The 24239-nt window shown below is 53.3% G+C and overlaps 2 non-coding genes across 2 annotated transcripts; both read right to left on the bottom strand.

The window, feature by feature from the left end:
* Nucleotides 1-18511: 18511 nt before the first annotated feature.
* On the bottom strand, nt 18512-18588 carry TRNAN-GUU (transfer RNA asparagine (anticodon GUU)). Its single transcript has one exon. It is a non-coding gene; the product is annotated as a tRNA-Asn (tRNA).
* A 3011-nt stretch (nt 18589-21599) lies between these two features.
* TRNAN-GUU (transfer RNA asparagine (anticodon GUU)) lies at nt 21600-21676 on the bottom strand. The gene has a single exon. It is a non-coding gene; the product is annotated as a tRNA-Asn (tRNA).
* Between the last annotated feature and the right edge of the window lie 2563 nt (nt 21677-24239).

The following is a 24239-nucleotide window of genomic DNA, read 5'->3' as shown; positions in this document are numbered from 1 at the left end:
AACCTCCAACCTTTCAGTTAACAGCCGATCACGCTAGCCAATTGCGCCACGGAGACAGTCATGCTCCACTCTCACCACCGTCAGAACATTTCTTCAGAGCTATCAGCCCAAAGGAAAAAAAGCGCCGCACCACCACCGGGTGGGCTCGAGCGTCCAACCTTTCGGTTAATAGCCCATCGCGCTAGCCAATTACGCCACGGAGACAGTCGTGCTTCACTCTCACCACCATCAGAACATATCTTCAAAGCTATCAGCGCAAAGAAAAAAGCAACACACCACTCCCGGGAGGGCTCGAACCTCCAATCTTTCGGTTAACAGCCGATCGCGCTAGCCAATCGCGCCACGGAGACAGTCCTGCTCCACTCTCACCACCATCAGAACGTTTCTTCAGAGCTATCAGCCCAAAGAAAAAAAAGCGCCGCACCACCACCGGGTGGGCTCGAACCTCCAACCTTTCAGTTACCAGCCGATCGCGCTAGCCGATTGCGCCACGGAGACAGTCCTGCTCCACTCTCACCACCATCAGAACATATCTTCAAAGCTATCAGCCCAAAGAAAAAAAAGCAACACAGCACTCCCGGGAGGGCTCGAACCTCCAACCTTTCAGTTAACAGCCGATCACGCTAGCCAATTGCGCCACGGAGACAGTCGTGCTCCACTCTCACCACCGTCAGAACATTTCTTCAGAGCTATCAGCCCAAAGGAAAAAAAGCGCCGCACCACCACCGGGTGGGCTCGAGCGTCCAACCTTTCGGTTAATAGCCCATCGCGCTAGCCAATTACGCCACGGAGACAGTCGTGCTTCACTCTCACCACCATCAGAACATATCTTCAAAGCTATCAGCGCAAAGAAAAAAGCAACACACCACTCCCGGGAGGGCTCGAACCTCCAATCTTTCGGTTAACAGCCGATCGCGCTAGCCAATTGCGCCACGGAGACAGTCATGCTCCACTCTCACCACCGTCAGAACATTTCTTCAGAGCTATCAGCCCAAAGGAAAAAAAGCGCCGCACCACCACCGGGTGGGCTCGAGCGTCCAACCTTTCGGTTAATAGCCCATCGCGCTAGCCAATTACGCCATGGAGACAGTCGTGCTCCACTCTCACCACCATCAGAACATATCTTCAATGCTATCAGCGCAAAAAAAGCAACACACCACTCCCGGGAGAGCTCGAACCTCCAGCCTTTCGGTTAACAGCCGATCGCGCTAGCCAATTGCGCCACGGAGACAGTCCTGCTCCACTCTCACCACCGTCAGAACATTTCTTCAAAACTATCAGCCCAAAGAAAAAAAAGCGCCGCACCACCATCGGGTGGGCTCGAACCTCCAACCTTTCGGTTAACAGCCCATCGCGCTAGCCAATTACGCCACGGAGACAGTCGTGCTCCACTCTCACCACCATCAGAACGTTTCTTCAGAGCTATCAGCCCAAAGAAAAAAAAGCGCCACACCACCATCGGGTGGGCTCGAACCTCCAACGTTTCGGTTAACAGCCAATCGCGCTAGCCAATTGCGCCACGGAGACAGTCGTGCTCCACACTAACCACCGTCAGAACATTTCTTCAGAGCTATCAGCCCAAAGAAAAAAAAGCGCCGCACCACCACCGGGTGGGCTCGAACCTCCAACCTTCCGGTTAACAGCCAATCGCGCTAGCCAATTGCGCCATGGAGACAGTCCTGCTCTACTCTCACCACCATCAGAACATATCTTCAAAGCTATCAGCCCAAACAAAAAAAAGCAACACACCACTCCTGGGAGGGCTCGAACCTCCTACCTTTCAGTTAACAGCCCATCGCGCTAGCCAACTGTGCCACGGAGACAGTCGTGCTCCACTCTCACCACCATCACAAATATCTTCAAAGCTATCGGCCCAAAGAAAAAAAAGCACCGCACCACCACCGCGTGGCTTCCAACCTCCAACCTTTCGGTTACCAGCCGATCGCGCTAGCCGAGTGCGCCACAGAGACAGTCCTGCTCCACTCTGACCACCATCAGAACATATCTTCAAAGCTATCAGCCCAAAGAAAAAAAGCAACACACCACTCCCGGGAGGGCTCGAACCTCCAACCTTTCAGTTAACAGCCGATCACGCTAGCCAATTGCGCCACGGAGACAGTCATGCTCCACTCTCACCACCGTCAGAACAATTCTTCAGAGCTATCAGCCCAAAGGAAAAAAAGCGCCGCACCACCACCGGGTGGGCTCGAGCGTCCAACATTTCGGTTAATAGCCCATCGCGCTAGCCAATTACGCCACGGAGACAGTCGTGCTCCACTCTCACCACCATCAGAACATATCTTCAAAGCTATCAGCGCAAAGAAAAAAGCAACACACCACTCCCGGGAGGGCTCGAACCTCCAACCTTTCGGTTAACAGCCGATCGCGCTAGCCAATTGCGCCAAGGAGACAGTCATGCTCCACTCTCACCACCAACAGAACATATCTCCAAAGCTATCAGCGCAAAGAAAAAAGCAACACACCACTCCCGGGAGGGCTCGAACCTCCAACTTTTCTGTTAACAGCCGATCGCGCTAGCCAATTGCGCCACGGAGACAGTCCTGCTCCACTCTCACCACCATCAGAACATATATTCAAAGCTATCATACGAAAGAAAAAAAGCGCCGCACCACCACCGGGTGGGCTCGAACCTCCAACCTTTCGGTTAACAGCCGATCGCGCTAGAGAATCGCGTAACGGAGACAGTCCCGCTCCACTCTCACCACCACCAGAACATATCTTCAGAGCTATCAGCCCAAAGAAAAAAAGCGCCGCACCACCACCGGGTGGGCTCGAACCTCCAAACTTTTGGTTAACAGCCGATCGCGCTAGCCAATTGCGCCACGGAGAGAGTCGTGCTCCTTTCTCACCACCAACAGAACATATCTCCAAAGCTATCAGCGCAAAGAAAAAAGCAACACACCACTCCCGGGAGGGCTCGAACCTCCAACATTTCGGTTAACAGCCGATCGCGCTAGCCACTTCCGCATCGGAGACAGTCCGGCTCCACTCTCACCACCGTTAGAACATTTCTTCAGAGCTATCAGCCCAAAGAAAAAAAAGTGCCGCACCACCATCTGGTGGGCTCGAACCTCCAACGTTTCGGTTAACAGCCAATCGCGCTAGCCAATTGCGCCACGGAGACAGTCGTGCTCCACTCTCACCACCGTCAGAACATTTCTTCAGAGCTATGAGCCCCCCCCCAAAAAAAGCGCCGCACCACCACCGGGTGGGCTCGAACCTCCAACCTTTCGGCTAACAGCCGATCGCGCTAGCCAATTGCGCCATGGAGACAGTCCTGTTCCATTCTCACCACCATCAGAACATATCTTCAAAGCTATCAGCCCAAAGAAAAAAAAGCAACACACCACTCCTGGGAGGGCTCGAACCTCCAACCTTTCAGTTAACAGCCCATCGCGCTAGCCAATTGCGCCCCGGAGACAGTCGTGCTCCATTCTCACCACCATCACAACATATCTTCAAAGCTATCAGCCCAAAGAAAAAAAAGCACCACACCACCACCGCGTGGGCTCGAACCTCCAACCTTTCGGTTACCAGCTGATTGCGCTAGCCGATTGCGCCACGGAGACAGTCTTGGTCCACTCTCACCACCATCAGAACATATCTTCAAAGCTATCAGCCCAAAGAAAAAAAAGCAACACACCACTCCCGGGAGGGCTCGAACCTCCAACCTTTCAGTTAACAGCCGATCGCGCTAGCCAATCGCGCCACGGAGACAGTCATGCTCCACTCTCACCACCGTCAGAACATATATTCAAAGCTATCAGACGAAAGAAAAAAAAGCGCCGCACCACCACCGGGTGGGCTCGAACCTCCAAACTTTCGGTTAACAGCCGATCGCGCTAGAGAATCGCGTAACGGAGACAGTCCAGCTCCACTCTCACCACCACCAGAACATATCTTCAGAGCTATCAGCCCAAAGAAAAAAAGCGCCGCACCACCACCGGGTGGGCTCGAACCTCCAACCTTTTGGTTAACAGCCGATCGCGCTAGCTAATTGCGCCACGGAGAGAGTCGTGCTCCTTTATCACCACCAACAGAACATATCTCCAAAGCTATTAGCGCAAAGAAAAAAGCAACACACCACTCCCGGGAGGGCTCGAACCTCCAACATTTCGGTTAACAGCCGATCGCGCTAGCCACTTCCGCATCGGAGACAGTCCGGCTCCACTCTCACCACCGTCAGAACATTTCTTCAGAGCTATCAGCCCAAAGAAAAAAAAGCGCCGCACCACCATCGGGTGGGCTCGAACCTCCAACGTTTCGGTTAACAGCCAATCGCGCTAGCGAATTTCGCCACGGAGACAGTCGTGCTCCACTCTCACCACCGTCAGAACATTTCTTCAGAGCTATGAGCCCCCCCCAAAAAAAAGCGCCGCACCACCACCGGGTGGGCTCGAACCTCCAACCTTTCGGTTAACAGCTGATCGCGCTAGCCAATTGCGCCATGGAGACAGTCCTGTTCCACTCTCACCACCATCAGAACATATCTTCAAAGCTATCAGCCCAAAGAAAAAAAAGCAACACACCACTCCTGGGAGGGCTCGAACCTCCAACCTTTCAGTTAACAGCCCATCGCGCTAGCCAATTGCGCCACGGAGACAGTCATGCTCCACTCTCACCACCGTCAGAACATTTCTTCAGAGCTATCAGCCCAAAGGAAAAAAAGCGCCGCACCACCACCGGGTGGGCTCGAGCGTCCAACCTTTCGGTTAATAGCCCATCGCGCTAGCCAATTACGCCACGGAGACAGTCGTGCTCCACTCTCACCACCATCAGAACATATCTTCAAAGCTATAAGCGCAAAGAAAAAAAAGCAACACACCACTCCCGGGAGGGCTCGAACCTCCAACCTTTTGGTTAACAGCCGATCGCGCTAGCCGATTGCGCCACGCAGACAGTCGTGCTCCACTCCCACCACCATCAGAACATATCTTCAAAGCTATCAGCGCAAAGAAAAAAAGCAACACACCACTCCCGGGAGAGCTCGAACCTCCAACCTTTCGGTTAACAGCCGATCGCGCTAGCCAATTGCGCCACGGAGACAGTCCTGCTCCACTCTCACCACCATCAGAACGTTTCTTCAGAGCTATCAGCCCAAAGAAAAAAAAAGCGCCGCACCACCATCGGGTGGGCTCGAACCTCCAACGTTTCGGTTAACAGCCAATCGCGCTAGCCAATTGCGCCACGGAGACAGTCGTGCTCCACACTAACCACCGTCAGAACATTTCTTCAGAGCTATCAGCCCAAAGAAAAAAAAGCGCCGCACCACCACCGGGTGGGCTCGAACCTCCAACCTTCCGGTTAACAGCCAATCGCGCTAGCCAATTGCGCAATGGAGACAGTCCTGCTCTACTCTCACCACCATCAGAACATATCTTCAAAGCTATCAGCCCAAACAAAAAAAAGCAACACACCACTCCTGGGAGGGCTCGAACCTCCTACCTTTCAGATAACAGCCCATCGCGCTAGCCAACTGTGCCACGGAGACAGTCGTGCTCCACTCTCACCACCATCACAAATATCTTCAAAGCTATCAGCCCAAAGAAAAAAAAGCACCGCACCACCACCGCGTGGCTTCCAACCTCCAACCTTTCGGTTACCAGCCGATCGCGCTAGCCGAGTGCGCCACAGAGACAGTCCTGCTCCACTCTCACCACCATCAGAACATATCTTCAAAGCTATCAGCCCAAAGAAAAAAAGCAACACACCACTCCCGGGAGGGCTCGAACCTCCAACCTTTCAGTTAACAGCCGATCACGCTAGCCAATTGCGCCACGGAGACAGTCATGCTCCACTCTCACCACCGTCAGAACATTTCTTCAGAGCTATCAGCCCAAAGGAAAAAAAGCGCCGCACCACCACCGGGTGGGCTCGAGCGTCCAACATTTCGGTTAATAGCCCATCGCGCTAGCCAATTACGCCACGGAGACAGTCGTGCTCCACTCTCACCACCATCAGAACATATCTTCAAAGCTATCAGCGCAAAGAAAAAAGCAACACACCACTCCCGGGAGGGCTCGAACCTCCAACCTTTCGGTTAACAGCCGATCGCGCTAGCCAATTGCGCCAAGGAGACAGTCATGCTCCACTCTCACCACCAACAGAACATATCTCCAAAGCTATCAGCGCAAAGAAAAAAGCAACACACCACTCCCGGGAGGGCTCGAACCTCCAACTTTTCTGTTAACAGCCGATCGCGCTAGCCAATTGCGCCACGGAGACAGTCATGCTCCACTCTCACCACCATCAGAACATATATTCAAAGCTATCATACGAAAGAAAAAAAGCGCCGCACCACCACCGGGTGGGCTCGAACCTCCAAACTTTCGGTTAACAGCCGATCGCGCTAGAGAATCGCGTAACGGAGACAGTCCCGCTCCACTCTCACCACCACCAGAACATATCTTCAGAGCTATCAGCCCAAAGAAAAAAAGCGCCGCACCACCACTGGGTGGGCTCGAACCTCCAACCTTTTGGTTAACAGCCGATCGCGCTAGCCAATTGCGCCACGGAGAGAGTCGTGCTCCTTTCTCACCACCAACAGAACATATCTCCAAAGCTATCAGCGCAAAGAAAAAAGCAACACACCACTCCCGGGAGGGCTCGAACCTCCAACATTTCGGTTAACAGCCGATAGCGCTAGCCACTTCCGCATCGGAGACAGTCCGGCTCCACTCTCACCACCGTCAGAACATTTCTTCAAAGCTATCAGCCCAAAGAAAAAAAAGTGCCGCACCACCATCGGGTGGGCTCGAACCTCCAACGTTTCGGTTAACAGCCAATCGCGCTAGCCAATTGCGCCACGGAGACAGTCGTGCTCCACTCTCACCACCGTCAGAACATTTCTTTAGAGCTATGAGCCCAAAAAAAAGCGCCGCACCACCACCGGGTGGGCTCGAACCTCCAACCTTTCGGCTAACAGCCGATCGCGCTAGCCAATTGCGCCATGGAGACAGTCCTGTTCCATTCTCACCACCATCAGAACATATCTTCAAAGCTATCAGCCCAAAGAAAAAAAAAGCAACACACCACTCCTGGGAGGGCTCGAACCTCCAACCTTTCAGTTAACAGCCCATCGCGCTAGCCAATTGCGCCACGGAGACAGTCGTGCTCCATTCTCACCACCATCACAACATATCTTCAAAGCTATCAGCCCAAAGAAAAAAAAGCACCACACCACCACCGCGTGGGCTCGAACCTCCAACCTTTCGGTTACCAGCTGATTGCGCTAGCCGATTGCGCCACGGAGACAGTCTTGGTCCACTCTCACCACCATCAGAACATATCTTCAAAGCTATCAGCCCAAAGAAAAAAAAGCAACACACCACTCCCGGGAGGGCTCGAACCTCCAACCTTTCAGTTAACAGCCGATCGCGCTAGCCAATCGCGCCACGGAGACAGTCATGCTCCACTCTCACCACCGTCAGAACATATATTCAAAGCTATCAGACGAAAGAAAAAAAGCGCCGCACCACCACCGGGTGGGCTCGAACCTCCAAACTTTCGGTTAACAGCCGATCGCGCTAGAGAATCGCGTAACGGAGACAGTCCCGCTCCACTCTCACCACCACCAGAACATATCTTCAGAGCTATCAGCCCAAAGAAAAAAAGCGCCGCACCACCACCGGGTGGGCTCGAACCTCCAACCTTTTGGTTAACAGCCGATCGCGCTAGCCAATTGCGCCACGGAGAGAGTCGTGCTCCTTTCTCACCACCAACAGAACATATCTCCAAAGCTATCAGCGCAAAGAAAAAAGCAACACACCACTCCCGGGAGGGCTCGAACCTCCAACATTTCGGTTAACAGCCGATCGCGCTAGCCACTTCCGCATCGGAGACAGTCCGGCTCCACTCTCACCACCGTCAGAACATTTCTTCAGAGCTATCAGCCCAAAGAAAAAAAAGCGCCGCACCACCATCGGGTGGGCTCGAACCTCCAACGTTTCGGTTAACAGCCAATCGCGCTAGCCAATTTCGCCACGGAGACAGTCGTGCTCCACTCTCACCACCGTCAGAACATTTCTTCAGAGCTATGAGCCCCCCCCCAAAAAAAAAGCGCCGCACCACCACCGGGTGGGCTCGAACCTCCAACCTTTCGGGTAACAGCCGATCGCGCTAGCCAATTGCGCCATGGAGACAGTCCTGTTCCACTCTCACCACCATCAGAACATATCTTCAAAGCTATCAGCCCAAAGAAAAAAAAGCAACACACCACTCCTGGGAGGGCTCGAACCTCCAACCTTTCAGTTAACAGCCCATCGCGCTAGCCAATTGCGCCACGGAGACAGTCGTGCTCCATTCTCACCACCATCACAACATATCTTCAAAGCTATCAGCCCAAAGAAAAAAAAGCACCACACCACCACCGCGTGGGCTCGAACCTCCAACCTTTCGGTTACCAGCTGATTGCGCTAGCCGATTGCGCCACGGAGACAGTCTTGGTCCACTCTCACCACCATCAGAACATATCTTCAAAGCTATCAGCCCAAAGAAAAAAAAGCAACACACCACTCCCGGGAGGGCTCGAACCTCCAACCTTTCAGTTAACAGCCGATCGCGCTAGCCAATCGCGCCACGGAGACAGTCATGCTCCACTCTCACCACCGTCAGAACATTTCTTCAGAGCTATCAGCCCAAAGGAAAAAAAGCGCCGCACCACCACCGGGTGGGCTCAAACCTCCAACCTTTTGGTTAGCACCCGATCGCGCTAGCCAATTGCGCAACGGAGAGAGTCGTGCTCCACTCTCACCACCAACAGAACATATCTTCAAAGCTATCAGCGCAAAGAAAAAAGCAACACACCACTCCCGGGAGGGCTTGAACCTCGAACCTTTCGGTTAACAGCCGATCTCGCTAGCCAATTGCGCCACGGAGACAGTCCTGCTCCACTCTCACCACCATCAGAACATATCTTAAAGGCTATCAGCCCAAAGAAAAAAAAGCGCCACACCACCACCGAGTGGGCTCGAACCTCCAACCTTTCGGTTAACAGCCGATCGCGCCAGCCAATTGCGCCACGGAGACAGTCGTGGTCCACCCTCCTCCCCGTCAGAACATTTCTTCAGAGCTATCAGCCCAAAGAAATAGAAGCGCCGCACCACCACCGGGTGGGCTTGAACCTCCAACTATTCGGTTAAATGCCGATCGCGCTAGCCAATTGCGCCACGGAGATAGTCGTGCTCCACTTCCACCACCATCAGAACATATCTTCAAAGCTATCAGCGCAAAAAAAAGCAACACACCACTCCCGGGAGAGCTCGAACCTCCAACCTTTCGGTTAACAGCCGAACGCGCTAGCCAATTGCGCCACGGAGACAGTCCTGCTCCACTCTCACCATCGTCAGAACATTTCTTCAGAGCTATCAGCCCAAAGAAAAAAAAGCGCCGCACCACCATCGGGTGGGCTCGAACATCCAACCTTTCAGTTAACAGCCCATCGCGCTAGCCAATTACGCCACGGAGACAGTCGTGCTCCACTTTCACCACCATCACAACATATCTTCAAAGCTATCAGCCCAAAGGAAAAAAAGCACCGCCCTACCACAGCGTGGGCTCGAACCTCCAACCTTTCGGTTAACTGCCGAACGTGCTAGCCGATTGCGCCAAGGAGACAGTCATGCTCCACTCTCACCACCGTCAGAACATTTCTTCAGAGCTATCAGCCAAAAGAAAAAAGCGCCGCACCACCATCGGGTGGGCTCGAACCTCCAACCTTTTGGTTAACAGCCGATCGCGCTAGCCAATTGCGCCACGGAGAGAGTCGTGCTCCTTTCTCACCACCAACAGCAGAACATATCTCCAAAGCTATCAGCGCAAAGAAAAAAGAACACACCACTCCCGGGAGGGCTTGAACCTCGAACCTTTCGGTTAACAGCCGATCGGGCTAGCCAATTGCGCCGCGGAGACAGTCATGCTCCACTCTCACCACCATCAGAACAAAAGCTATAAGTGCAAAGAAAAAAGCAACACACCACTCCCGAGAGGGCTCGAACCTCCAACTTTTCTGTTAACAGCCGATCGCGCTAGCCAATTACGCCACGGAGACAGTCCTGCTCCACTCTCACCACCATCAGAACATATATTCAAAGCTATCAGACGAAAGAAAAAAAAGCGCCGCACCACCACCGGGTGGGCTCGAACCTCCAACCTTTCGGTTAACAGCCGATCGCGCTAGAGAATCGCGTAACGGAGACAGTCCGGCTCCACTCTCACCACCGTCAGAACATTTCTTCAGAGCTATCAGCCCAAAGAAAAAAAAGCGCCGCACCACCATCGGGTGGGCTCGAACCTCCAACGTTTCGGTTAACAGCCAATCACGCTAGCCAATTGCGCCACGGAGACAGTCGTGCTCCACTCTCACCACCGTCAGAACATTTCTTCAGAGCTATGAGCCTAAAGAAAAAAAAGCGCCGCACCACCACCGGGTGGGCTCGAACCTCCAACCTTTCGGTAACCAGCCGATCGCGCTCGCCGATTGCGCCACGGATACAGTCCTGCTCCACTCTCACCACCATCAGAACATATCTTCAAAGCTATCAGCCCAAAGAAAAAAAAGCAACACAGCACTCCCGGGAAGGCTCGAACCTCCAACCTTTCAGTTAACAGCCGATCACGCTAGCCAATTGTGCCACGGAGACAGTCATGCTCCACTCTCCCCACCGTCAGAACATTTCTTCAGAGCTATCAGCCCAAAGGAAAAAAAGCGCCGCACCACCACCGGGTGGGCTCGAGCGTCCAACCTTTCGGTTAATAGCCCATCGCGCTAGCCAATTACGCCACGGAGAACGTCGTGCTCCACTCTCACCACCATCAGAACATATCTTCAAAGCTATCAGCGCAAAGAAAAAAGCAACACACCACTCCCGGGAGGGCTCGAACCTCCAACCTTTCGCTTAACAGCCGATCGCGCTAGCCAATTGCGCCACGGAGACAGTCATGCTCCACTCTCACCACCGTCAGAACATTTCTTCAGAGCTATCAGCCCAAGGGAAAAAAATTGCCGCACCACCACCGGGTGGGCTCGAGCGTCCAACCTTTCGGTTAATAGCCCATCGCGCTAGCCAATTACGCCACGGAGACAGTCGTGCTCCACTTTCACCACCATCAGAACATATCTTCAAAGCTATCAGCGCAAAAAAAGCAACACACCACTCCCGGGAGAGCTCGAACCTCCAGCCTTTCGGTTAACAGCCGATCGCGCTAGCCAATTGCGCCACGGAGACAGTCCTGCTCCACTCTCACCACCGTCAGAACATTTCTTCAAAGCTATCAGCCCAAAGAAAAAAAAGCGCCGCACCACCATCGGGTGGGCTCGAACCTCCAACCTTTCGGTTAACAGCCCATCGCGCTAGCCAATTGCGCCACGGAGACAGTCATGCTCCACTCTCACCAACGTCAGAACATTTCTTCAGAGCTATCAGCCCAAAGAAAAAAAAAAGCGCCGCACCACCACCGGGTGGGCTCGAACCTCCAACCTTTCGGTTAACACCCCATCGCGCTAGCCAATTACGCCACGGAGATAGTCGTGCTCCACTCTCACCACCATCAGAACATATCTTCAAAGCTATAAGCGCAAAGAAAAAAAAGCAACACACCACTCCCGGGAGGGCTCGAACCTCCAACCTTTTGGTTAACAGCCGATCGCGCTAGCCGATTGCGCCACAGAGACAGTCGTGCTCCACTCCCACCACCATCAGAACATATCTTCAAAGCTATCAGCGCAAAGAAAAAAGCAACACACCACTCCCGGGAGAGCTCGAACCTCCAACCTTTCGGTTAACAGCCGATCGCGCTAGCCAATTGCGCCACGGAGACAGTCCTGCTGCACTCTCACCACCGTCTAAACGTCTCTTCAGAGCTATCAGCCCAAAGAAAAAAAGCGCCGCACCACCATCGGGTGGGCTCGAACCTCCAACGTTTCGGTTAAGAGCCAATCGCGCTAGCCAATTGCGCCACGGAGACAGTCGTGCTCCACTCTAACCACCGTCAGAACATTTCTTCAGAGCTATCAGCCCAAAGAAAAAAAAGCGCCGCACCACCACCGGGTGGGCTCGAACCTCCAACCTTCCGGTTAACAGCCGATCGCACTAGCCAATTGCGCCATGGAGACAGTCATGCTCCACTCTCACCACCGTCAGAACATTTCTTCAGAGCTATCAGCCCAAAGGAAAAAAAGCGCCGCACCACCACCGGGTGGGCTCGAGCGTCCAACATTTCGGTTAATAGCCCATCGCGCTAGCCAATTACTCCACGGAGACAGTCGTGCTCCACTCTCACCACCATCAAAACATATCTTCAAAGCTATCAGCCCAAACAAAAAAAAGCAACACACCACACCTGGGAGGGCTCGAACCTCCAACCTTTCAGTTAACAGCCCATCGCGCTAGCCAACTGTGCCACGGAGACAGTCGTGCTCCACTCTCACCACCATCACAAATATCTTCAAAGCTATCAGCCCAAAGAAAAAAAGCACCGCACCACCACCGCGTGGGCTCGAACCTCCAACTTTTCGGTTACCAGCCGATCGCGCTAGCCGAGTGCGCCACAGAGACAGCCCTGCTCCACTCTCACCACCATCAGAACATATCTTCAAAGCTATCAGCCCAAAGAAAAAAAGCAACACACCACTCCCGGGAGGGCTCGAACCTCCAACCTTTCAGTTAACAGCCGATCACGCTAGCCAATTGCGCCACGGAGACAGTCATGCTCCACTCTCACCACCGTCAGAACATTTCTTCAGAGCTATCAGCCCAAAGGAAAAAAAGCGCCGCACCACCACCGGGTGGGCTCGAGCGTCCAACATTTCGGTTAATAGCCCATCGCGCTAGCCAATTACTCCACGGAGACAGTCGTGCTCCACTCTCACCACCATCAGAACATATCTTCAAAGCTATCAGCACAAAGAAAAAAGCAACACACCACTCCCGGGAGGGCTCGAACCTCCAACCTTTCGGTTAACAGCCGCTCGCGCTAGCCAATTGCGCCAAGGAGACAGTCATGCTCCACTCTCACCACCGTGAGAACATTTCTCCAGAGCTATCAGCCCAAAGAAAAAGAAGCGCCGCACCACCTTCGGGTGGGCTCGAACCTCCAACCTTTCGGTTAACAGCCCATCGCGCTAGCCAATTGCGCCACGGAGACAGTCCTGCTCCACTCTCACTACCGTCAGAACATTTCTTCAGAGCTATCAGCCCAAAGGAAAAAAGCGCCGCACCACCACCGGGTGGGCTCGAACCTCCAACCTTTTCGTTAACAGCCGATCGCGCTAGCCAATTGCGCCACGGAGAGAGTCGTGCTCCTTTCTCACCACCAACAGAACATATCTTCAAAGCTATCAGCGCAAAGAAAAAAGAACACACCACTCCCGGGAGGGCTTGAACCTCGAACCTTTCGGTTAACAGCCGATCGCGCGAGCCAATTGCGCCGCGGAGACAGTCATGCTCCACTCTCACCACCATCAGAACAAAAGCTATAAGCGCAAAGAAAAAGCAACACACCACTCCCGAGAGGGCTCGAACCTCCAACTTTTCTCCTAACAGCCGATCGCGCTAGCAAATTGCGCCACGGAGACAGTCCTGCTCCACTCTCACCACCATCAGAACATATATTCAAAGCTATTAGACGAAAGAAAAAAAAGCGCCGCACCACCACCGGGTGGGCTCGAACCTCCAACCTTTCGGTTAACAGCCGATCGCGCTAGAGAATCGCGTAACGGAGACAGTCCCGCTCCACTCTCACCACCACCAGAACATATCTTCAGAGCTATCAGCCCAAAGAAAAAAAGCGCCGCACCACCACCGGGTGGGCTCGAACCTCCAACATTTTGGTTAACAGCCGATCGCGCTAGCCAATTGCGCCACAGAGAGAGTCATGCTCCTTTCTCACCACCAACAGAACATATCTCCAAAGCTATCAGCGCAAAGAAAAAAGCAACACACCACTCCCGGGAGGGCTCGAACCTCGAACCTTTCGGTTAACAGCCGATCGCGCTAGCCAATTGCGCCGCGGAGACAGTCATGCTCCACTCTCACCACCATCAGAACAAAAGCTATAGGTGCAAAGAAAAAAGCAACACACCACTCCCGAGAGGGCTCGAACCTCCAACTTTTCTGTTAACAGCCGATCGCGCTAGCCAATTACGCCACGGAGACAGTCCTGCTCCACTCTCACCACCATCAGAACATATATTCAAAGCTATCAGACGAAAGAAAAAAAAGCGCCGCACCACCACCGGGTGGGCTCGAACCTCCAACCTTTCGGTTAACAGCCGATCGCGCTAGAGAATCGCGTAACGGAGACAGTCCGGCTCCACTCTCACCACCGTCAGAACATTTCTTCAGAGCTATCAGCCCAAAGAAAAAAAAGCGCCGCACCACCATCGGGTGGGCTCGAACCTCCAACGTTTCGGTTAACAGCCAATCACGCTAGCCAATTGCGCCACGGAGACAGTCGTGCTCCACTCTCACCACCGTCAGAACATTTCTTCAGAGCTATGAGCCTAAAGAAAAAAAAGCGCCGCACCACCACCGGGTGGGCTCGAACCTCCAACCTTTCGGTAACCAGCCGATCGCGCTAGCCGATTGCGCCACGGATACAGTCCTGCTCCACTCTCACCACCATCAGAACATATCTTCAAAGCTATCAGCCCAAAGAAAAAAAAGCAACACAGCACTCCCGGGAAGGCTCGAACCTCCAACCTTTCAGTTAACAGCCGATCACGCTAGCCAATTGTGCCACGGAGACAGTCATGCTCCACTCTCACCACCGTCAGAACATTTCTTCAGAGCTATCAGCCCAAAGGAAAAAAAGCGCCGCACCACCACCGGGTGGGCTCGAGCGTCCAACCTTTCGGTTAATAGCCCATCGCGCTAGCCAATTACGCCACGGAGAACGTCGTGCTCCACTCTCACCACCATCAGAACATATCTTCAAAGCTATCAGCGCAAAGAAAAAAGCAACACACCACTCCCGGGAGGGCTCGAACCTCCAACCTTTCGCTTAACAGCCGATCGCGCTAGCCAATTGCGCCACGGAGACAGTCATGCTCCACTCTCACCACCGTCAGAACATTTCTTCAGAGCTATCAGCCCAAAGGAAAAAAAGTGCCGCACCACCACCGGGTGGGCTCGAGCGTCCAACCTTTCGGTTAATAGCCCATCGCGCTAGCCAATTACGCCACGGAGACAGTCGTGCTCCACTTTCACCACCATCAGAACATATCTTCAAAGCTATCAGCGCAAAAAAAGCAACACACCACTCCCGGGAGAGCTCGAACCTCCAGCCTTTCGGTTAACAGCCGATCGCGCTAGCCAATTGCGCCACGGAGACAGTCCTGCTCCACTCTCACCACCGTCAGAACATTTCTTCAAAGCTATCAGCCCAAAAGAAAAAAAAGCGCCGCACCACCATCGGGTGGGCTCGAACCTCCAACCTTTCGGTTAACAGCCCATCGCGCTAGCCAATTGCGCCACGGAGACAGTCATGCTCCACTCTCACCACCGTCAGAACATTTCTTCAGAGCTATCAGCCCAAAGAAAAAAAAAGCGCCGCACCACCACCGGGTGGGCTCGAACCTCCAACCTTTCGGTTAACACCCCATCGCGCTAGCCAATTACGCCACGGAGATAGTCGTGCTCCACTCTCACCACCATCAGAACATATCTTCAAAGCTATAAGCGCAAAGAAAAAAAAGCAACACACCACTCCCGGGAGGGCTCGAACCTCCAACCTTTTGGTTAACAGCCGATCGCGCTAGCCGATTGCGCCACAGAGACAGTCGTGCTCCACTCCCACCACCATCAGAACATATCTTCAAAGCTATCAGCGCAAAGAAAAAAGCAACACACCACTCCCGGGAGAGCTCGAACCTCCAACCTTTCGGTTAACAGCCGATCGCGCTAGCCAATTGCGCCACGGAGACAGTCCTGCTGCACTCTCACCACCGTCTAAACGTCTCTTCAGAGCTATCAGCCCAAAGAAAAAAAAGCGCCGCACCACCATCGGGTGGGCTCGAACCTCCAACGTTTCGGTTAACAGCCAATCGCGCTAGCCAATTGCGCCACGGAGACAGTCGTGCTCCACTCTAACCACCGTCAGAACATTTCTTCAGAGCTATCAGCCCAAAGAAAAAAAAGCGCCGCACCACCACCGGGTGGGCTCGAACCTCCAACCTTCCGGTTAACAGCCGATCGCACTAGCCAATTGCGCCATGGAGACAGTCATGCTCCACTCTCACCACCGTCAGAACATTTCTTCAGAGCTATCAGCCCAAAGGAAAAAAAGCGCCGCACCACCACCGGGTGGGCTCGAGCGTCCAACATTTCGGTTAATAGCCCATCGCGCTAGCCAATTACTCCACGGAGACAGTCGTGCTCCACTCTCACCACCATCAAAACATATCTTCAAAGCTATCAGTCCAAACAAAAAAAAGCAACACACCACACCTGGGAGGGCTCGAACCTCCAACCTTTCAGTTAACAGCCCATCGTGCTAGCCAACTGTGCCCCGGAGACAGTCGTGCTCCACTCTCACCACCATCACAAATATCTTCAAAGCTATCAGCCCAAAGAAAAAAAAGCACCGCACCACCACCGCGTGGGCTCGAACCTCCAACTTTTCGGTTACCAGCCGATCGCGCTAGCCGAGTGCGCCACAGAGACAGCCCTGCTCCACTCTCACCACCATCAGAACATATCTTCAAAGCTATCAGCCCAAAGAAAAAAAGCAACACACCACTCCCGGGAGGGCTCGAACCTCCAACCTTTCAGTTAACAGCCGATCACGCTAGCCAATTGCGCCACGGAGACAGTCATGCTCCACTCTCACCACCGTCAGAACATTTCTTCAGAGCTATCAGCCCAAAGGAAAAAAAGCGCCGCACCACCACCGGGTGGGCTCGAGCGTCCAACATTTCGGTTAATAGCCCATCGCGCTAGCCAATTACTCCACGGAGACAGTCGTGCTAGACTCTCACCACCATCAGAACATATCTTCAAAGCTATCAGCACAAAGAAAAAAGCAACACACCACTCCCGGGAGGGCTCGAACCTCCAACCTTTCGGTTGACAGCCGCTCGCGCTAGCCAATTGCGCCAAGGAGACAGTCATGCTCCACTCTCACCACCGTGAGAACATTTCTCCAGAGCTATCAGCCCAAAGAAAAAGAAGCGCCGCACCACCTTCGGGTGGGCTCGAACCTCCAACCTTTCGGTTAACAGCCCATCGCGCTAGCCAATTGCGCCACGGAGACAGTCCTGCTCCACTCTCACTACCGTCAGAACATTTCTTCAGAGCTATCAGCCCAAAGAAAAAAAGCGCCGCACCACCACCGGGTGGGCTCGAACCTCCAACCTTTTCGTTAACAGCCGATCGCGCTAGCCAATTGCGCCACGGAGAGAGTCGTGCTCCTTTCTCACCACCAACAGAACATATCTTCAAAGCTATCAGCGCAAAGAAAAAAGAACACACCACTCCCGGGAGGGCTTGAACCTCGAACCTTTCGGTTAACAGCCGATCGCGCTAGCCAATTGCGCCGCGGAGACAGTCATGCTCCACTCTCACCACCATCAGAACAAAAGCTATAAGCGCAAAGAAAAAGCAACACACCACTCCCGAGAGGGCTCGAACCTCCAACTTTTCTGTTAACAGCCGATTGCGCTAGCAAATTGCGCCACGGAGACAGTCCTGCTCCACTCTCACCACCATCAGAACATATATTCAAAGCTATTAGACGAAAGAAAAAAAAGCGCCGCACCACCACCGGGTGGGCTCGAACCTCCAACCTTTCGGTTAACAGCCGATCGCGCTAGAGAATCGCGTAACGGAGACAGTCCCGCTCCACTCTCACCACCACCAGAACATATCTTCAGAGCTATCAGCCCAAAGAAAAAAAGCGCCGCACCACCACCGGGTGGGCTCGAACCTCCAACCTTTTGGTTAACAGCCGATCGCGCTAGCCAATTGCGCCACAGAGAGAGTCATGCTCCTTTCTCACCACCAACAGAACATATCTCCAAAGCTATCAGCGCAAAGAAAAAAGCAACACACCACTCCCGGGAGGGCTCGAACCTCCAACATTTCGGTTAACAGCCGATCGCGCTAGCCACTTCCGCATCGGAGACAGTCCGGCTCCACTCTCACCACCGTCAGAACATTTCTTCAGAGCTATCAGCCCAAAGAAAAAAAAGCGCCGCACCACCATCGGGTGGGCTCGAACATCCAACGTTTCGGTTAACAGCCAATCGCGCTAGCCAATTGCGCCACGGAGACAGTCCTGCTCCACTCTCACCATCGTCAGAACATTTCTTCAGAGCTATCAGCCCAAAGAAAAAAAAGCGCCGCACCACCATCGGGTGGGCTCGAACCTCCAACCTTTCAGTTAACAGCCCATCGCGCTAGCCAATTACGCCACGGAGACAGTCGTGCTCCACTCTCACCACCATCAGAACATATCTTCAAAGCTATAAGGGCAAAGAAAAAAAGCAACACACCACTCCCGGGAGGGTTCGAACCTCCAACCTTTCGGTTAACAGCCGAACGCGCTAGCCGATTGCGCCACGGAGACAGTCGTGCTCCACTCCCACCACCATCAGAACATATCTTCAAAGCTATCAGCGCAAAGAAAAAAGCAACACACCACTCCCGGGAGGGCTTGAACCTCGAACCTGTCGGATAACAGCCGATCTCGCTAGCCAATTGCGCCACGGAGACAGTCCTGCTCCACTCTCACCACCATCACAACATATCTTCAAAGCACTCAGCCCAAAGAAAAAAAAGCGCCGCACCACCACCGAGTGGGCTCGAACCTCCAACCTTTCGGTTAACAGCCGATCGCGCCAGCCAATTGCGCCACGGAGACAGTCGTGCTCCACTCTCCCCCCCGTCAGAACATTTCTTCAGAGCTATCAGCCCAAAGGAAAAAAAGCGCCGCACCACCACCGAGTGGGCTCGAACCTCCAACCTTTCGGTTAACAGCCGATCACGCTAGCCGATTGCGCCACGGAGACAGTCGTGCTCCACTCCCACCACCATCAGAACATATATTCAAAGCTATCAGCGCAAAAAAAAGCAACACACCACTCCCGGGAGAGCTCGAACCTCCAGCCTTTCAGTTAACAGCCGATCGCGCTAGCCAATTGCGCCACGGAGAGAGTCGTGCTCTTTTCTCACCACCAACAGAACATATCTTCAATGCTATCAGGGCAATGAAAAAAAAGCGCCGCACCACCACCGGGTTGGCTCGAACCTCCAACCTTTCGGTTGATAGCCCATCGCGCTAGCCAATTGCGCCACGGAGACAGTCGTGCTCCACTCTCACCACCGTCAGAACATTTCTTCAGAGCTATAAGCCCAAAGGAAAAAAAGTGCCGCACCACCACCGGGTGGGTTCAAGCGTCCAACCTTTCGGTTAATAGCCCATTGCGCTAGCCAATTACGCCACGGAGACAGTCGTGCTCCACTCTCACCACCATCAGAACATATCTTCAAAGCTATCAGCGCAAAGAAAAAAGCAACACACCACTCCCGGGAGGGCTCGAACCTCCAACCTTTAGGTTAACAGCCGATCGCGCTAGCCAATTGCGCCAAGGAGACAGTCGTGCTCCACTCTCACCACCGTCAGAACAATTCTCCAGAGCTATCAGCCCAAAGAAAAAAAAGCGCCGCACCACCACCGGGTGGGCTCGAACCTCCAACCTTTTGGTTAACACCCGATCGCGCTAGCCGATTGCGCAACGGAGAAAGTCGTGCTCCACTCTCACCACCAACAGAACATTTCTTCAGAGCTATCAGCGCAAAGAAAAAAGCAACACACCACTACCGAGAGGGCTTGAACCTCGAACCTTTCGGTTAACAGCCGATCTCGCTAGCCAATTGCGCCACGGAGACAGTCGTGCTCCACTCTCACCACCGTCAGAACATTTCTTCAGAGCTAACAGCCCAAAGAAAAAAAAGCGCCGCACCACCACCAGGTGGGCTAGAACCTCCAAACTTTTGGTTAACAGCCGATCGCGCTAGCCAATTGCGCCATGGAGACAGTCCTGCTCCACTCTCACCACCATCAGAACATATCTTTAAAGCTATCAGCCCAAAGAAAAAAAAAGCAACATACCATTACTGGGTGGACTCGAACCTCCAACCTTTCAGTTAACAGCCCATCGCGCTAGCCAATTGCGCCACGGAGAGAGTCGTGCTCCACTCTCACCACCATCAGAACATATCTTCAAAGCTATCAGCGCAAAAAAAAAGCAACACACCACTCCCGGTAGGGCTCGAACCTCCAACCTTTCGGTTAACAGCCGATCGCGCTAGCCAATTGCGCCAAGGAGACAGTCATGCTCCACTCTCACCACCGTCAGAACAATTCTTCAGAGCTATCAGCCCAAAGGAAAAAAAGCGCTGCACCACCACCGGGTGGGCTCAAACCTCCAACCTTTTGGTTAACACCCGATCGCGCTAGCCAATTGTGCAACGGAGAGAGTCGTGCTCCACTCTCACCACCAACAGAACATATCTTCAAAGCTATCAGCGCAAAGAAAAAGCAACACACCACTCCCGGGAGGGCTTGAACCTCGAACCTTTCGGTTAACAGCCGATCTCGCTAGCCAATTCCGCCACGGAGACAGTCCTGCTCCACTCTCACCAACATCAGAACATATCCCAAAGGCTATCAGCCCAAAGAAAAAAAAAGCGCCGCACCACCACCGAGTGGGCTCGAACCTCCAACCTTTCGGTTAACAGCCGATCGCGCCAGCCAATTGCGCCACGGAGACAGTCCTGCTCCACTCTCATCATCGTCAGAACATTTCTTCAGAGCTATCAGCCCAAAGAAAAAAAAGAGCCGCACCACCATCGGGTGGGCTCGAACCTCCAACCTTTCAGTTAACAGCCCATCGCGCTAGCCAATTACGCCACGGAGACAACCTGCTCCACTCTCACCACCATCAGAACATATCTTAAAGGCTATCAGCCCAAAGAAAAAAAAGCGCCGCACCACCACCGAGTGGGCTCGAACCTCCAACCTTTCGGTTCACAGCCGATCGCGCCAGCCAATTGCGCCACGGAGACAGTCGTGGTCCACCCTCCTCCCCGTCAGAACATTTCTTCAGAGCTATCAGCCCAAAGAAAAAGAAGCGCCGCACCACCACCGGGTGGGCTTGAACCTTCAACTATTCGGTTAACAGCCGGTCGCGCTAGCCAATTGCGCCACGGAGATAGTCGTGCTCCACTTCCACCACCATCAGAACATATCTTCAAAGCTATCAGCGCAAAAAAAAGCAACACACCACTCCCGGGAGAGCTCGAACCTCCAACCTTTCCGTTAACAGCCGATCGCGCTAGCCAATTGCGCCACGGAGACAGTCCTGCTCCACTCTCACCATCGTCAGAACATTTCTTCAGAGCTATCAGCCCAAAGAAAAAAAAGAGCCGCACCACCATCGGGTGGGCTCGAACCTCCAACCTTTCAGTTAACAGCCCATCGCGCTAGCCAATTACGCCACGGAGACAGTCGTGCTCCACTCTCACCACCATCAGAACATATCTTCAAAGCTATAAGGGCAAAGAAAAAAAGCAACACACCACTCCCGGGAGGGTTCGAACCTCCAACCTTTCGGTTAACAGCCGAACGCGCTAGCCGATTGCGCCACGGAGACAGTCGTGCTCCACTCCCACCACCATCAGAACATATCTTCAAAGCTATCAGCGCAAAGAAAAAAGCAACACACCACTCCCGGGAGGGCTTGAACCTCGAACCTGTCGGTTAACAGCCGATCTCGCTAGCCAATTGCGCCACGGAGACAGTCCTGCTCCACTCTCACCACCATCACAACATATCTTCAAAGCACTCAGCCCAAAGAAAAAAAAGCGCCGCACCACCACCGAGTGGGCTCGAACCTCCAACCTTTCGGTTAACAGCCGATCGCGCCAGCCAATTGCGCCACAGAGACAGTCGTGCTCCACTCTCCCCCCCGTCAGAACATTTCTTCAGAGCTATCAGCCCAAAGGAAAAAAAGCGCCGCACCACCACCGAGTGGGCTCGAACCTCCAACCTTTCGGTTAACAGCCGATCACGCTAGCCGATTGCGCCACGGAGACAGTCGTGCTCCACTCCCACCACCATCAGAACATATATTCAAAGCTATCAGCGCAAAAAAAAGCAACACACCACTCCCGGGAGAGCTCGAGCCTCCAGCCTTTCGGTTAACAGCCGATCGCGCTAGCCAATTGCGCCACGCAGAGAGTCGTGCTCTTTTCTCACCACCAACAGAACATATCTTCAATGCTATCAGGGCAAAGAAAAAAAAGCGCCGCACCACCACCGGGTGCGCTCGAACCTCCAACCTTTCGGTTAATAGCCCATCGCGCTAGCCAATTGCGCCACGGAGACAGTCGTGCTCCACTCTCACCACCGTCAGAACATTTCTTCAGAGCTATAAGCCCAAAGGAAAAAAAGTGCCGCACCACCACCGGGTGGGTTCGAGCGTCCAACCTTTCGGTTAATAGCCCATTGCGCTAGCCAATTACGCCACGGAGACAGTCGTGCTCCACTCTCACCACCATCAGAACATATCTTCAAAGCTATCAGCGCAAAGAAAAAAGCAACACACCACTCCCGGGAGGGCTCGAACCTCAAACCTTTAGGTTAACAGCCGATCTCGCTAGCCAATTGCGCCAAGGAGACAGTCGTGCTCCACTCTCACCACCGTCAGAACAATTCTCCAGAGCTATCAGCCCAAAGAAAAAAAAGCGCCGCACCACCACCGGGTGGGCTCGAACCTCCCACCTTTTGGTTAACACCCGATCGCGCTAGCCGATTGCGCAACGGAGAAAGTCGTGCTCCACTCTCACCACCAACAGAACATTTCTTCAGAGCTATCAGCGCAAAGAAAAAAGCAACACACCACTACCGAGAGGGCTTGAACCTCGAACCTTTCGGTTAACAGCCGATCTCGCTAGCCAATTGCGCCACGGAGACAGTCGTGCTCCACTCTCACCACCGTCAGAACATTTCTTCAGAGCTAACAGCCCAAAGAAAAAAAAGCGCCGCACCACCACCAGGTGGGCTGGAACCTCCAAACTTTCGGTTAACAGCCGATCGCGCTAGCCAATTGCGCCATGGAGACAGTCCTGCTCCACTCTCACCACCATCAGAACATATCTTTAAAGCTATCAGCCCAAAGAAAAAAAAAGCAACATACCATTACTGGGTGGACTCGAACCTCCAACCTTTCAATTAACAGCCCATCGCGCTAGCCAATTGCGCCACGGAGAGAGTCGTGTTCCACTCTCACCACCATCAGAACATATCTTCAAAGCTATCAGCGCAAAGAAAAAAGCAACACACCACTCCCGGTAGGGCTCGAACCTCCAACCTTTCGGTTAACAGCCGATCGCGCTAGCCAATTGCGCCAAGGAGACAGTCATGCTCCACTCTCACCACCGTCAGAACAATTCTTCAGAGCTATCAGCCCAAAGGAAAAAAAGCGCCGCACCACCACCGGGTGGGCTCAAACCTCCAACCTTTTGGTTAACACCCGATCGCGCTAGCCAATTGTGCAACGGAGAGAGTCGTGCTCCACTCTCACCACCAACAGAACATATCTTCAAAGCTATCAGCGCAAAGAAAAAAGCAACACACCACTCCCGGGAGGGCTTGAACCTCGAACCTTTCGGTTAACAGCCGATCTCGCTAGCCAATTCCGCCACGGAGACAGTCCTGCTCCACTCTCACCAACATCAGAACATATCCCAAAGGCTATCAGCCCAAAGAAAAAAAAAAGCGCCGCACCACCACCGAGTGGGCTCGAACCTCCAACCTTTCGGTTAACAGCCGATCGCGCCAGCCAATTGCGCCACGGAGACAGTCGTGGTCCACCCTCCTCCCCGTCAGAACATTTCTTCAGAGCTATCAGCCCAAAGAAAAAGAAGCGCCGCACAACCACCGGGTGGGCTTGAACCTCCAACTATTCGGTTAACAGCCGATCGCGCTAGCCAATTGCGCCACGGAGATAGTCGTGCTCCACTTCCACCACCATCAGAACATATCTTCAAAGCTATCAGCGCAAAAAAAAGCAACACACCACTCCCGGGAGAGCTCGAACCTCCAACCTTTCGGTTAACAGCCAATCGCGCTAGCCAATTGCGCCACGGAGACAGTCCTGCTCCACTCTCATCATCGTCAGAACATTTCTTCAGAGCTATCAGCCCAAAGAAAAAAAA

This window comes from Rhipicephalus microplus, unplaced genomic scaffold (genome assembly GCF_043290135.1).
Source record: "Rhipicephalus microplus isolate Deutch F79 unplaced genomic scaffold, USDA_Rmic scaffold_44, whole genome shotgun sequence".
NCBI lineage: Eukaryota > Metazoa > Arthropoda > Arachnida > Ixodida > Ixodidae > Rhipicephalus > Rhipicephalus microplus.
Note: the sequence above shows the minus strand (reverse complement) of the source record. Positions and strands in the feature narration are given on the sequence as shown.